The sequence below is a fragment of the Protopterus annectens genome, chromosome 5.part0 (genome assembly GCF_019279795.1).
Source record: "Protopterus annectens isolate FY-2018-M chromosome 5.part0, PAN1.0, whole genome shotgun sequence".
Taxonomy (NCBI): Eukaryota; Metazoa; Chordata; order Ceratodontiformes; family Protopteridae; genus Protopterus; species Protopterus annectens.
Window position 1 is genome coordinate 939,806,057 of NC_056735.1, and position 16,313 is coordinate 939,822,369.

Sequence of the window (16,313 nt, forward strand, 5' to 3'; positions counted from 1 at the left end):
AAAAGAGAAGAAGAAGAAGCAGAGTTAGTCTGGGTTATTGCAGAAGCATAGCCAGTGTTTCTTGAGATATATTTTCAGTTGCCTTTTAAAAATTGTGAGAGAAGTCTGAGATATGATATCAGAGGGTAGTTTGTTCCATATTTTTCCAACAGAGTTGGAGAAGAGGCAGTCTCCTGCAGAGTTATTGGGTTTAGCAATATTAATCAGTAGTTTGTTTGAAGAGCGTAGCTGTTTCAGATTGTTATATGGTGTAATAAGGCTGGAGAGTATTGATGTTTTAGTGGGTTGGTTTAGGATCTTGTGAGCTATTGCGAGCTGTTGAAGTTCAAGCTGGTTAGGAAGTTCAAGCCACCCTAGTTGTCTTAGATTCAGGCAGTGATGGGTTCTAAAAGGGAATCCTGTAGCAAATCTAGCAATATTGTGGTAAGATGTTGCTAGTTTCTTGAGGTTGCTATTGGAGAGATTACTGTATATGGGGGAAGCATAGAGAAGAGTAGAGATTAGGTGAGTTCTGGCTATGGTGGTTCTTGCTTCAGGTGTAAGGAAAGGTTTGATTCTGTATAGGGATCCTATTTTTATTCACTAATTTTATTGTATTGTTGATGTGAGAGTCAAAGTTAAGATTGTTGTCTATTGTTATTCCTAATAATTTAGTAGTTGGGTCAGGAGAAATAAGAGTACTATCAGTGGAAGTGAGAGTGAAGTTTAGTGGGGTTGATTTTCGGGTAGGTGAGAAGAGTAGCAGTTTGGTTTTCTTGGGGTTAAGGAGCAAAACCATTGTTCTACAGTGTTAAAAGCATTTTGGGTAAGAGACTGGAGTTCAGTTTGTGAAGTAGCTGTGCAGATTATAGTAGAATCATCTGCATATTGAATGCAGGTAGTGTTTGGGATAGCTGATTGCAGGTCATTAATAAAGATGGAAAATAGAAGTGGGCCTAAGATAGAGCCTTGTGGCATTCCTAAAGAGATAGGAAGGAGATCAGATAGTGAATTTTTCCAGAGTACTGCTTGCTGACGGTTTTCTAGGTAAGAAGTAAACCAAGTTATGGAAGGAGGATCAAGTGAGAGAAAATTCAGAATGTGAAGAAGAAGTTTGTGATTAACCATGTCGAAAGCTTTAGATAAGTCAATGAAGACTGCAGATGATAGATTATTTTGTATTTAGGTTATAGTTGATGGAGTTTGTGAAAGAGAGTAATGCAGTGGTGGTACTGTGGGAAGGTCTGAATCCATGCTGACAATTAGCGAGTAGGTTGTTGTGGAGAAGGTGGGTAAGTAATTGTTTATGGATACATTTTTCCATGATTTTAGCAATAGGTGATAGTAGTGCTATGGGAAAGTTAGAGAAGTCATTGGAGTTCCCCCCTTTGTGTAGTGGGATGATATGAGATATCTTCCAGATAGAAGGGAAAATTCCTTCATTTATAGATCTATTTATCAAAATAGACATGGGATAGGCAATGGCTTTAGCACCTATTTGCAGGAACTCTGCAGGAAGTTTGTCTGCGGAGGGGGTGGTAGGTTTTAGTTTTTGGAGTAGTGATGAGATAAAGGAGGTAGAAACTGGTTGTAAGTGAAGGGAGGGAGGTTGATTTGCAATTGGTGAAAGGAGCTTAGAGGTGTCAGGAGATAGGTGACTAGCAAGAGTTTGAATAGTATTAATGAAGAAAGAATTAAAGGCATTAGCTGTATGTGTGGGAGTCTCTGGGTTAGAGCCTTGAGGGGTGGGTGTGATAGATTGGCCTGGGGATAGAAGATTGTTAATGCTGGTCCAGAATTTTTTAGGTTCCTTGTTGGAGGCTTGTTGTAATTGAAGGTAATAGTTCTTTTTGTCAGTCAGGATTGCTTGTTTTGTACTGTTTCTAAGTTCTCTGAAGTGTTGGCGGTTAGTTAGATTCTTAGTGGTACGCCATTTTGCCCAGGATTTGTTTCTGAGAATGATTTTTTGCCTTGTATTGCTGGTCAGCCAGGGTGCTGCTTTAGCTTTGATTCTGATTTGGGGCATGAAGGTCTAGAATGGATAAGAATGTGGAATTGAAGTATTCTACTGCTTCATTAAGGGGAAGATATTTTAGTGGAGACCAATTACATAGTTTTAGTTCTGTTTGAAAAAGTTCAGAGTTGAATTGCTTTTTTGAACGGAATGTAACCTCATTATTCAATAAATCTGGCCTTTCAAAACATTGTGTATAACATGCTTAGGGTGCATACTATTTTTATGCAAAAGGTGTTCTTCCTAGTCGGTTTCCTAAATACACTAGTACATCAGGTATTAAGTTCTGTTTTACTGACCTTCACATCTAAAAATCTATCTCTACAGAGCAGTAATTGTAGGTAAATCTAAGGAACCTGGTGGTACTATGCATGTAGGTTACAAACTCCTCCAGTTTTGACTGAGTGCCTTGCCAAAGCAAAAACATATCATACATGAAATGCACATACCACATAATATAGTCTGAAAAGCCATTATTGTGCAACAAAAACGTTTTCTCCCTTTGAACCAGTGCCAGATTGGTGCAGGTAATGGCACAAGCAGTGCCCATAGCTATGCCAACCTTCTGCAGAAAATGTTCATTTTCAGAAATGAAAACATTATTCTGTTATGCAATTTCAAGAAGCGTGCATAACAGACTAACCTTGACATTGGCGAAACATTTCTTGTGGTTCAAAAATGCTCTAACATTCTCAACACCCCATTCATTAAGAATAACAGTGAACAGCGATGCTACCCAAGGTAACAAACATATAATCAGTAGATACAGTACAAACCTTATCAGCCAATCTAGATAGAAATTATTTAGTATCCTTTAACAGTGTTTCACATTCATCTAATAATCGGTGTAGATTTTTCTCAATAAAGATGGATAGTGGCTCCGTACTCCAGCCTTTACCTGATACAATTGGCCTCATTGGGGGACAATGTAAGTTCTTATGAATTGTAGGAAGGCCATAGATTATGGGAATGAGGGGGTGCTCCACATTAAAATAATTAAATAAACTTTCAGTAATAAGGCCCATCATTAATAAGTCAAATATCAAACAAGAAACCTTCTCTAGAATACCTGTGACATAAGTTCTAGGAATAAAAGAATAAGGATTCTCCTCGTACAGTAGCTTCATCATCTGTACTATATATAAATCTTTATCTAGCACTACACTACTACCACCTTTATCAGCTGGTCTAACTTCTATTGAGTACATGCTTTTCAATTCAACAGGAGCATCATAGTCTTCTGAAGTCATGATACAAAAAGATGGTTTAGTGTCTTTATCAAACATCTCTCTAAACTGTTTTTCACATAAGGTAATAAAGGCATCTATTGTTGGATGAGGCATTGGAATGAAGGTATTTTCTAAAAACATTTTCATTTATACTGGAATTACCTTGAAAAACTGCTTTTAATGTCAAAGATCGACCAAATAACCTAAGAAGTTCAGCAAGCTCAGGTTTACTAGCTGGAGTAAAGGATAGACTTTTATTCAACAGAGATAGCTGAGCTGTGGTTAGTTCTGTAGATGAAATATTAAAAACTAAGTCTGTATTCAGTACCTGCACCATTTCACAGTTGGTTGCTGAGTCTTTGTACTCTGGAGATGTTGCAATCTCTCTTTCCTCATTAAGCTCCTGCTCCTTTCTTTGATGGGGAGGGGATTCGTTAAAGAATACGGAACGGCTGTTGAGTTCTGTGCTAAAAAATGCTGTGATTGAACATCCTGTACAGTGGGAGCTGTTCTGGTGCTTGTACTGGTGTTAATGTTGTTATTATCTACCTTAAAAGATCCTGTATTCACGGTAGGCACTAGACCAGCATTTCTAAATTGTAATGAAGTTCCAGAGGCCTGGTTAGTTGCACTCACAATTTCCTGATTTTCCAATGTAAGAGATTGCATAGCGCCCTCTGGTGTAGCAACACAGTTACTGTAATGTTCTCGCCTGTCAGAGGTTGATTCTGTGTAGAAATCTGATCCCATGACCAGGAAAACACAGCTCTATTCTGAAAATCTTGTAAGTCGCTGTATAATTTCTTCATTTCTCATAAGCTGAAATACTGTCATGCAAATTATCTAGCTTATCGTTGATCATATCACTGGAAAAACTCAGCACAATGTCATTCTGCTGCCAGAGGATTTCAGCACACAGCTCTTTCTCTCTGGGAAAGAAAAAGTCAATAAGCAGCTGTATATACCCAGTACTAAACTTAAGGTTGAGTTGTTGCCATTTAGTTAGTAACTCCAGAAAGGCATGACCATAGCTGGGCATATTTAATACTCGGAGGCCACTGGGGATCACTTTATGTTTAAGGCAGGCTTCTAAATGTAGACGTTGCCACTGTAAAAGTTTATATTTATATAATTTATTCTCCAGTTCTCTAAATTGTTGCATAAATAAAGGAAAAGTTTCACCTTTAGCTGTATTAAATACTGTTTGGGAAGAAATTACAGCATCAAACAGGGGATTCCTGTCAACATTTAAAATCCTGCTGAGGAGGTCAGTTCCCATATCCCGATGAGATAGTTGTCTATTGTCCAGGGTATAGGTCAGCTCAACCTCTGCACCTTCTGCCATGCTCCTGTCCTGAGTAACAAAAATGAGCAGCAAAGATTGGATAAAAACACAGGAACAGGATGAGATTCGGTAAAAGACGATGTGTAAACCAAAAAATAACAACAAATACTGCACTAACACGGCTGAGTGCTGAAAAATGTTTATTCAAAATAAAATAAAACGTTAAAAGTAAATACTTTCATGATTACAACATCGTTTCATCAGACTGAAAGCTGAATGAAACAGCACTCAATTTAAATGAGACTAATCCTCAACAGGATTTTAAATGATGACAGGAACTAGTCTAATGACCACTAGGGCTCTTTTCAAGCCTAGCCGAACACCCCAAACCATTTGGGTTCCCAGTATCATGGGTATCTATATGGGGGAGCATGTTAGTATGGAGGTGACAAAGAATTTGTGAGGGATGTAATTTAGGATAATGCTTTTTTTATTAATGGCCTCTGTCTACAATGGACATGGGGGCCAGACCAAAGTTAAATTAATGATTTCCCATCCAGTTGTCAAGGTTTTATTAGAATAGGGTCAGGGATGGGCAGTGTTTTAATGGATGGGGAGCCTATTCCACAGTGGGGGAATCCTTTGGCACACATGTCTCTCTCTCCAGCACATTCTGTTTATGTCAAAAGCGAAGTTCATATCCCTGTATCTAGTGTTTCTAGTGCTATTTGTTTTGTGCATGTTAAACAAACCATCAGGTCTGGGTCTGAAGAAGCCCTGTAAGCCAGGCAAATATTCCTTCTCAGTAGCCTGTGGGGGACTGAATACAGAGGCAGATCCTTTAGGCAATCAGTTCAGGACAAGGGTATTCATGCCCTGAATTTTCCAGGGTGAGAAGCCTTTGTAGGTATTACAATTGTTGCAAGTGTCTGGTTAGACACATGCCAAAGAGGATATTGTAGATAAGGTCCAAATAGAATGATACTGTAACTTCCTTGGACCTAGTTCCCATCCCCTTGCCAATATGTTGTGTAGCATAGAATGACTTTCTTATTATGCTCAAAGGCCAGATTGCTGTATACATATGTTCTCAGATCAGTTACTACTCAGTAATTAATTTGGTCAACCCCAAAGGGCATTATGATGCAATTTTTGGGATTGAATTTTAGGCCATGACTTTGGCACCAGACATTTGTTTGTGTTAAACCCACTTGCAAGATATTGGTGCCTTGGAGGAATCTGTAACAGCTCTCAGTTTACAGTCATGTGTGAACTTAGTGAATCAAAGGTCTTGAACATTAACCTTGATGTCTGAGAAGTAGATGCCAAATAAGAGTGGGCTCAACATGGACACATCTTGGGTATCAGAGGGTGACTTGGCAATGACTGCCAATTGGCTAGCTAGTAGTCTTGGTTTGTCATCTGGAGATTGGAAAATAAAATGCCAAACAAAAGGGGTCCCAGCACAGATCTCTGCAGAACACCTCTTATTACCTTCATACTCTTTGATTAAGCTCTTGTTACCTGCATGGTATAAGTTCTGTTCCATAGTCAAGTTTGCTTACCATGTGTTTGCAATGTGTTAAACTTACTAACCATGTTCTAGGGAGGTATAGAATTAAAGGCCTTGGCCAGGTTGAAGTATGATGTGCCCACAGCATCACTGCTGTCAACAGCTGGTGTTACCCTTTTCAAAGAACATAGCCAAATTCATTAGACAGGAACTACCCATAACAAAGCTAAAGTGCTGTGGGTCTAACTTGAGATTTTTACTGTAAAGGTTAATCAGATCAGCTATATAATGTGCTCCATATGAGACTTGTTTTACTGATGGGCTTGCAATTTCCCAGGTAGGGTTGCCACCTTTTAAGAGGGCCAAAGGGGGACATGTAGGTGTGGTCAGTATGACACTGGTGAGCATGACATCACCACAGGAGTTGTGAAGGAGATGCAGCTATGGGTAAACAGCTGGATGGCTGCTGGAGTGGCTAGCTGGCTGGATGACTGCTGGAGTAGCTGGCTGCCTGAGTGGCTAGCTGGCTAGATGGGTGCTTGAGTGGCTAGCTGGCTGGCTGGCTGCTGGTGTGGCTAACTGGTGGTGATAAGCTGGCTGACCGGCTGCTGGAGTGGCTAGCTGGTTGACTGGATGCTGGAGTGGTTAGCTGGTTGGTGGGAAGCTGTCTAGCTGGCTGTCTAGCTGTGGAATGGCTAGCTGGCTGGCTGCTGGAGTGGCTAGCTGCTTGATGGGAAGCTGGCTGACTGCTGGAGTGGCTACCTGTTTGGCTGCTGGAGTGAATAGCTGGGTGGTGGGAGGCTGGCTAGCTGGCTGGTTGGCTGCTGGAGTGGCCGGCTTCTAGAGTAGCTAGCTGGCTGTCTGACTGCTGGAGTGGCTAGATGGTTGGTGGGAGTGGCTAGCTGAATGGATGGATGGATGGATGGATGGATGGATGGATGGATGGATGGATGGATGGATGGATGGATGGATGGATGGCTAGCTGATTGGCTAGATAGATGGATGACTGGCTTGCTGGATGAATGGATGGCAGGACTGCTGGATGGCTGACTGGATAACTGGCTGGATGGATGCATGAATGGATGCCTGGATGGATGACTAGATTACTGGATGAATGGATGGCTGGATTGCTGCATGGCTGGCTGGATAACTGGATGGACAGATGAATGAATGGCTGGCTGGCTTTATGAACTGATGGTTGGATGGATGAATGGCTGGCTGCCTCGGCTGTTAGAAAGAAGAAAAAAATCATGGTCTTTCTTTAGCAGCTATTGAAACACTAAAAACAAATCACTCTACAGCTGCAGTCTTTGTAGAGCTCTTCCTGTCCCCTTCATGAATTACAGCCAACTGCTGCATGATTTAAAGCACCTGGACCTAAAAGGGAATAGCTCTGCCTACAGGTCCTAGTTGGTGATGTACTGTAACTTAATCACCATAGAAAAGACGGAAGTAATTATGGCTTTTCCATGGCAATTGAAAAGCAGGACTTTTCAAGTCCTACTACTTTGCACAGCGGGCAATGGGATGAGTCAGCTCACCTCGTGAGTGTCCCGCTGATAATGGGACATGAGGCAACCTTATTCCCAGATCAATGGTGAGACCACTCTTGTGGGGTGACATCACCACTTCTGTACATCAAACTTCAGGTACAAAGCCAGTGGCTAAACTCAAGTGGAACAGTTTAAGGAGTAGCTCCAGAGGGCTTGCTTTGTACTGTTTATTAAACAGCCAGGTATGTTATCAGGTCCTATGGAGGAAATATTTTTAGTCTTTGAGAGCATCTTTAGAACATAATCCTGGATGATGATGGGGGAGTGGTCAGGCTTTGAACAGTTGTTTCTGTAATGAAGTAGCACTGAATTTGTTAGCTAGTATGTTAGCAATGTCTACCTAGACAGAGTAAGTGGTGCTATCCTAAATAAGTTCTAAGAAAATGATGGGTGCTATTTCTTAGTTTCCAAATGAAGGAAGAATTTGTAGTTATCCTTAAATTTTGATACTAACCTCAGTTCATGGGCTGTCTTAATATTCCTAATAGTTCTTTTTACACTTCAGTTAAAAATGTCATACTTTCAGGTTGTACTGGAATCAGTGGTCTGAAAAGGGCTAGGGTCTTTTTCTGCTCTCACTGGAGTAAAAACCAAACTAATAATTGACAAGATTACTAAAAATAACAAATAAAATTACACAGGTATTACAGTAAAAGACAAAATGGACTCATCCCAGATGTTTCGAGGCTGGAATTTTAGTCAAATAAGAAAATAAGAAAGAGAGAAAGAAATGAAGCAAAGAAAGAAAAGAAGTGGAACAATAATCAGCTATTAAAAATGTTGATCTGGAAGAGAGTAACTTAAATGTTCTTTAAACATTCTAATACTGAAAAGGCCAGTATTCCAGTTTGTTGCTTACTGTTGATATATATTTTTTCTAGGTGATATCAAAAGTCAGAACTTCAGATAAGTTGGAAAATATGATAAATTAGAATAGCAGAGCTGAACAACACCAGCAAATCCATGCAAGTACTAAAAACGTCTGTCATAATGTTTAAATAACATTACTGACTGGCTCTGTCTTCTTCCAACTGATTAATGCATAGATGGTCATGGAGCTCTGCAGCAGAAATCAAAATGTGTTTGTATAGGGATTTAGCCAGCAAGGCCTTTCTTACATTTTAAAACAACTATGCGGCATTGGGGTTGTAAAATGGAAGAATGACTGTGATAGCATTTCTTCGAGCAGTCAGTACTGACCTCTGATACAGAAAGTGGTATGGCAATATCACTGTTGCACAGGAATTATGCTTCTGAATCTTTTACCAGTTCTCCATACAGTGGTGATTAATTAGGCAAAAATATTACTTTTTTTTTCTACTTGGGAGAAATGCATGTAAGGAAGTATAAAGCTATTTCACTTTTCAGTCCCCAGACATTTTATGGCCTGGCAGTAACTTTACACTATGACTACTGATTGATTATATCACTGCAGCTTTCCAAAAACATACAGTAGTCAGGAAAGTAAGTTTTTATATATATATTTTTAATTTCTTTTGCCAAAAGGATCTAATCAAAAGCTTCAGAAGTTTTGTGCAATATATGCAATGACATTGCAGTTTTTATAACAAATGTATATATGCACTAGAGCTTTCTCGTCATGCTGTATTATATGCATCACATAGTAAAAGAGAGAACAGCACACACCGCCTTTAGCACTATCATTGTTTTTTCATAGCTCCTCAAGTGCAATTGCTGTGATTTATGCACCACTAGTACAGATGCATCAGGAAAAGGCAAAGTATAAAAGCACACTTTTTTGTTGCAAGTGTTGATTCTGTGCACCACTAATGCATCTGGAAAAGGTAGGGTTTAAGCAAATTTTTCTGAGCACAAGTAATACACAGATGCATATAAAAAGGCAGGCATTAAAGCACATTTTTCAGTTAGATGTATTGATTCTGTGCACCACTAATGCTGATACATCTGGAAAAAGCAGGGCATAGAAGAACACTTTTATGTTACACGTGTTGATTATGTGCACCAGTGATAGAAATGCATATGGAAAAGACAGGGTATAAAAGCATACTTTTCTATTACACATGCTGATTCTATGCACCACTAATGCAGATGCATCTGGAAAAGCAAGGTTATAAAAGCATATTTTCTGTCACACCTATGGATTTCGTTCACCACTAGTACAGATGCACCTGGAAAAAGTAGGATATAAAAGTATGCTTCTGAGTTACACTTAACTCTGTGTAGTGCTACATAAACAAAGGTTTGCAAACATCTGTGTAGGCACATGCCTATTTCTGCCCAAAGGTCAAGATGTCTTTGTTCTCTTGTCTACCTACATTCTGAAGGAATGTAAATAACACAATTGGTCCAAAATATATTTTTTGCTGACTGTGCTTTACATTGGTAATGTTTTCCTTTATAATTCTTTTTACAATCAATATGGCAGCTTTGACAAGTAGTCTAATGTCTCACATAAGACCACATCATTTTGTTTCCTGCTTATGTTTGTTGTTTCATCATTTGGCTTCCCGTTCACTTTTATCTCTCCTTAAAGCAGTTTTGACTTTGTCACATAGAGTCCCAGGATATGTCACTGTCTTCACACTTCTGTACATTTAGTTCAGTCCTTTGCATGAAATCATACTGAAAATCTAAATCTGCTTGAGACAGTAAGGTTAGCTGAAAGTTCTTCACAGCTACAAAATCACTGGAAGACCCACTCATGAAAGGATGTTACATCTCTTCAGTCAGACTGTGGACAGACATTAAATAATTGTGTGTCGGTCCCCATTTTACTTTGTACTGTATACTGCAGCTGTTTCATGGTATTTGGTTGTTAAATAGCTGATTGGAAGATATGTATTTTAATCTAGTTTCATATGCTCATAAAGCCAAACAAGAACTTGCTTTAATTTGTGAAATGATAAAGTGCTAGGCAACAGTTAAAGCTAATGGAAATCCCAGCCAGTAAAGAGCCAAATTCACATGTTGTGCTTAAAAAACATAATTAGCATGCAAAATTATTTTAGATTATGACAGGCCGACTAACGAGGGAAGAGCCTGGATAAAGTATTAGAAAGTGAAACACAGTGAATAGTTTAAGCTGAAGAAACTCAGTGTCTAAAAGGAAATTGGTTAATCTTACACCCTTTAAAATAAATTAAATAAATTCCTGAAAGATGTATTGTCTGCAGCATTGTTTGAAGACCCTCTTTCAGAAAGATCTCAGTAGTTAATACAATTTTCTTTATTTATTAATTTATTTTCTACTCTATCAAATTACTTATTTTTAGTAGAGCACTTCTTTTTATCTACTGTCTTATATCTGCATAAATGTTGCAACAGAAATGTTTTATTTTATTTTTTAATCATCATCCAGTTAAGGTTTCATTGTCGCTAAGTTTCACTCAGTTTAGAAGCATTCTTGGCTATTTACTGTATATTGCTGTGTCCTCAGGTTGTAGGCTCCAAACCATTTCTTACTTATTGTGACTCTCATTTCTTAATGGCTCCAAATTCACATCTAAAGCATACCCTAAAATTCTATGAAGGGTTGCTCTACTGCACCTTGATAATTTAGCCAACACAAGTTTATGCTAAATTTCTTATTTTGATGCTTGCTTATATATTTCTGAGTACTAGAATGTCTAGCCATATGTTCAAGCAGAAGTATGTTAAACTGCTATCAGTTAATTAAAGAAAACCTGGTCATTATTGCATTAATTTAAGTTCAGGCAGCATTGAGCAGATGACAGTATTTCAGTATAGTTATTATAAGAATTGCACTTAAACCACTGCAAACAGCAGTGATAAGGAATTTAATCACACCACAGTTGAATCACAATTCATTAAAGCAATGTTGTAACACCATGTATATGCTGCCTGAACTGCTCTTTGGCTTGTGCATTGCTAATTATACCTAAGCTATAATTGCTATAAAAATTAGTTTAATAGTTGTGTAGTCAGTGTATTATAAATGGTAATTAAAATGTTAATATAGTGTTACCTTATTTACTTTGCTTCAGTGATGCTGATTATGGTTTATTGTGCAGAAATTACAACTGTTCATAAATAAAAAAAAACAGAAGTTTGTTAGACATATAAAAGAATCTAATAGCCAAAGTATTAAAGTACTTTTGATGTTAGTTTGCATCCATGGCAAAACAGTCAACACTTAGTGTCATAACATAAATTGTAATGCATGGAGCATGGTGATTATGCTCTGCCATCAAGAAAAACACAAATCAGTTAAGTGCTTCTATAGCGCAATACCCAATCTTAACACTTGTTAAGCACTCCCTCCTTCACTTGTTAAGATCAAACATTGTGTTATGCAGTTAAATCTGCCAGCAAACTGCAGTGGCAGAATTCAACACAGCTTTCTTTCTGCCGTGCTGTCTGTGCCAGTAATTTTTCCCTGGTTCACTTTCCCTAGCTTAAAATGGGTTATGCTATCTTTTTGACAGTGCCCCCTAAGTGCTTTATAGCTTTGAAGACTGGCAAAACACTTAGTGCTTTTTTCTGTAACTAGTATTTTATGGAGCAGTTAATGTTCCTTCACCGCAAAGCATCATGGTCAGGTTTCCAATCATAACCCATTATTGTGTGTTCTTGACATGAATGCCAAGATTCACTCTCAAGGTGAATTTCTTTGTGTTCATGTCTCTGTGTTTTTCAACAGTGTCTACTGACAATTTTTTTCTAGGAAGGCAGTGGTTGTTCAATGTAGTTAGTCACCAAAAAGCTACTTGAAGGAGGTTTGCATTTCAAACTACTTTCATATGCTCATAAGGCAAGGCAAAGATTTTGCTAGCTTCATGAAAAGATAAAACTCTGAACTATAACTTTCATGAAAGGCTAAAGTCCTGAAAAAGAAAGAGTTACATTTTCAAAAACCCTCATCCAAATGAAGACAAATTCATCTAGTATATTTGTTAACAATAAATAAATAAACAAATAAATAATTAAATAAAGCTTGTTGTGACAAGCTGCTTACTTGTATCTTTCTGTAAATACATTTTTGCTTTTAATATCTGTCATTCGAAATCTCCAGATGAGGCCTTGCCTGAAGTATAGTTTAATATTCATGCATTTATTCCGCTTTTAGTTTAATTATAATTCTCAGACTACATATGTTTTTTTAGTCCTGTGCTAAGTACTGTGGCTATATGTTTTACAATAATTCCCAACTCAGATTTCTATATGAACTATAAGTGGAAATATCGAGGAACTACCGCTTTGAATCATCTAATGCTTGACTCTTTAGTCATGTTACTAACTGCTTAAATTCTGTTAATGTTTCACAGCTGTTAAGTTTCCTTCTTATAAGCCTAAGGGAAGTTCTATAAGCAGCTGCCCCTATGAACTGCTGCATTAAACTGTAAGTGTAAATTAGCAACTATTTTTAAGGTAAATTAAATTAAGATGAGCATGTGCCATTGACTCTATAGAATGTCTAAGCCTTATGTACTGGAATGCCTGGGAATATTTGTGGTACATGTTAGACTGAAATCAAGTCATTAGTCGAAATCTGTATATTGTTATACTCATTATAAACTATGCTTCTCTTGAGTACAGCTTAGTTGTCTCATGTGATTCCATCAATTATTAATGCAGTATTTAAATCCATTTTACAATCATATTAAATTATAGATATGACATAGAAAACATTTTCCATTAGCCAAATTGTGCTATTACTTTGCTTCTGTGGTGCTAATTATGGTTTATAATGCAGGAACTACAACTGCTGACAAATTAAAAAAAAGTGTGTTAGTCATATAAAAGAATCTACTAACCAGAGTATTAAAGTAGTGTCCCCATTTAATATTAAGGTCAATATTTTATTTTTGTTCTTTGTAGTTGATACATATTCATTTTACACATTTTTCAGTGTGTTATATAACAATTAATATAGTATATGTATATTATTACATAGTTTATTGTATCATTCTTATGTTATTTATTATATGCCCTACCCACAAGAACTTCTCAAAAAACATCTTTCACCTAGGAGTTTGCTGGCAATGCATTAATGATTTACCTGCTGGAGTTCCCCATCATATCCAATCTGACTGTTCTAGTGGGGATAGAGAGAGGGAGACAGAAAGAGAGAGAGAGAGAGGACTTGTCTTTTGTGTAAGAGGCATGTAGAACCCTGAACAAGTATCTGGCAAGTGTACTGCTAGGGAAAAGTGTGAGGGTTGTAGTTATGGAGTTGCTTACGCATGAAATTGACATGGAATCTACTTGGCAGTGTCACTAGCCTTCTACATGTGTTACCCTCACTATTCTTGATGAAAGAACGCAGGTCACTGATTCCCCAGTTTTCCTCTTTAGTCGGCTACACTAACTTCTCAAACTCTTCATCAACCCCTGCACAGCTAGTTGCTGGTCATCTACCCCATGATCGAGTATCTAAGAAGTTTTCAAGGGAATGCTTCCTCTGAGACCTCTGCTGTGTGTTACCAGTTTCAAATTGCCACTCATAGCCCAGAACAAAAGTGATAAGATATGCACCTGTCCACTCTGTCTGCTACAACTCATCAGCTGAAATCTTCTTCCAGGGAAGGAAGGCAGTAAGCTACAAGGACAATAAACTGCACAGAACAAAAATAAATATAGATACCACCAGCTGTTATATCCTTTAATAGCAAAACTCAAATGAGACAGAGAGAGAGAGAAAGGATAAAATACAATAATGGTCCATCAGTACTCACTGCAGCTGAAATGTGCTTCTGCTGTTGAGAGTAAACTGCTAAAATGTAACTCTGTACCTACACATTTCAAAAGTGAGAACCATAACTTTCAAATATTTTCCAAAAGCATGCTAAACTGGTCTCAGAAGGAAAGGTACTGAAGATACAGATGTTAAAATTGCAAATAAAAGTATAAAATAGTTTACTTTTTCAATGAGGAAATATAAGGGGTAATTTAGATTGAGGTTGTTGTGATATGGTCTTTCCCTTCGTTATGTGGAAAGAGTTTCCCAGTCTCACTAATATGATCACCAGTATGATTTACCTGAGTTTTTCTCCATTTTTACAATGTACTTTCTCCCTCAAGTTAAGTTTGTGGTAAGAAAACACGGAAAAGGACAGTTAGGCATAAAGTAAATTTTGATAAAAACCTTAGGCAGTAAAGAAGGATTACTTCTTAAAAGAAACCATGTCTCTGTGGAAAAACATGATAAGATTGAACCACGATTAGAGGTTATGACTCATACACTCTTCTTGCAGAGATCTGGGCAAGCAGCAAAAATGTTTATCATGTTAAAACTCCCCAGTCAGCCAGCTGAGCTGTTTCCAGTGGAGCAAGTATTTTCTAACACAAAAATAAGATCTTAAGGTAGAGGTGTTTTATACACCAACCTTTTGGAAAACATTTTGAGAAATGAATGCACTGAAAGAGGGAGATCCATATGCAGATATGATTAAATGTCCAACAAATGAATCTTCATAGAGGAGCAAGAAAACCCATAGGATAGTAAGCCACACAAATATTGTAAAAACAAGGAAAAAACTAGCCCTGAATGTCTGCTGTTTGTTTTGTTAGCACCAATTAGAAACCCTTTCCATTTGTTTATATTTGATTTTCTATGACTAAGGTTTATTACCTCCATTAGTACCTGCTGCATGTTTCCAGTAAAAAAGGGCCTAAAAGGTGTCAAGACTCTATCATACAGGCAGCGAGTTGTAGTTGTTTGGGGACAGGATGTGTCTGATACCCCTGTTTATGTGTGAGTGAATCCAGTCTGTTAGGAAGCTTGTGGTAATTGACCCAGGCCATTTTCAAAAGAAAGGAGAGCACCTGTTGACTGTAGCACAAGTGAGATGCTGCAATGATCTTGAGTGATCACTTCACTGTTTTAGAAGTAATATTGTCAGCAGCATAAAGGCTGGAAAAGCATACATTCCTCTACAAGGAAAGGAAAAGGCAACTGTTTTCAAGGCCAGGTTGTTTAGAGATGTAGAAAAAAGGATTACCTGAGGAATTCTGCTACGTTATCAAATCTTGGAAATCTGCCTAATCTATTTCCCACTTGTGAGTCTCTGTCTTCAACCTGCTCAGCTTGTCTTTCACACGAGTTTCCTTTGACTGAATGTAAGATATACGTAGAGTGAGACTGTGCTGTAAAGCTATATACTATGCTAACATGGCTACTCTGCATAGGGGTGAGATCTGGCTCCCTTTGCTTGTTTGTGTTCCCTATCACTGTGGTATTGTTTAACACTATTTTCAAGAAATCCAGGGGACCATAAATTATTCAGACAGTTATCAGCCTTTATAAGAGCCAGCATATATGGTACATTAATGTGATTATGTCTGACTTTCTTGTCTCACAGACTTTGCACTACTATTCCAATTGACACCACAAGTCTGGGGCATCTCTTGTCACTGACTGTTTTAGGGCAAGTGGAGAAAAGGGGAAACCTGGATTTATGGATATTTGATGTCTCCACCAAGTGATTTTCCTTTTCAAAAATCCCAGAACTCGAATTTGAAATGACAGCAGGTGTTTGTACTGATACCAAAGAGACTTTGGATACCATTTTATATTTCTGAGATGTAGTTGTGCAAGTGGTATCATGAGAAGCATGAATCAATTGGGTAACCATTTGAAATGTCAGGACTCACTCTATAAAGAGACTGGATAGCCAAAGAATAGATTTACATATAGTAAGTCCGAGATGGCCATTTCAAAGAATATTTACTTTTCTACGGGGTATGGGTATGGCAATCTTCGAGTTTGTATATATAAGTTTAGGGGTGGGGTAGGGGC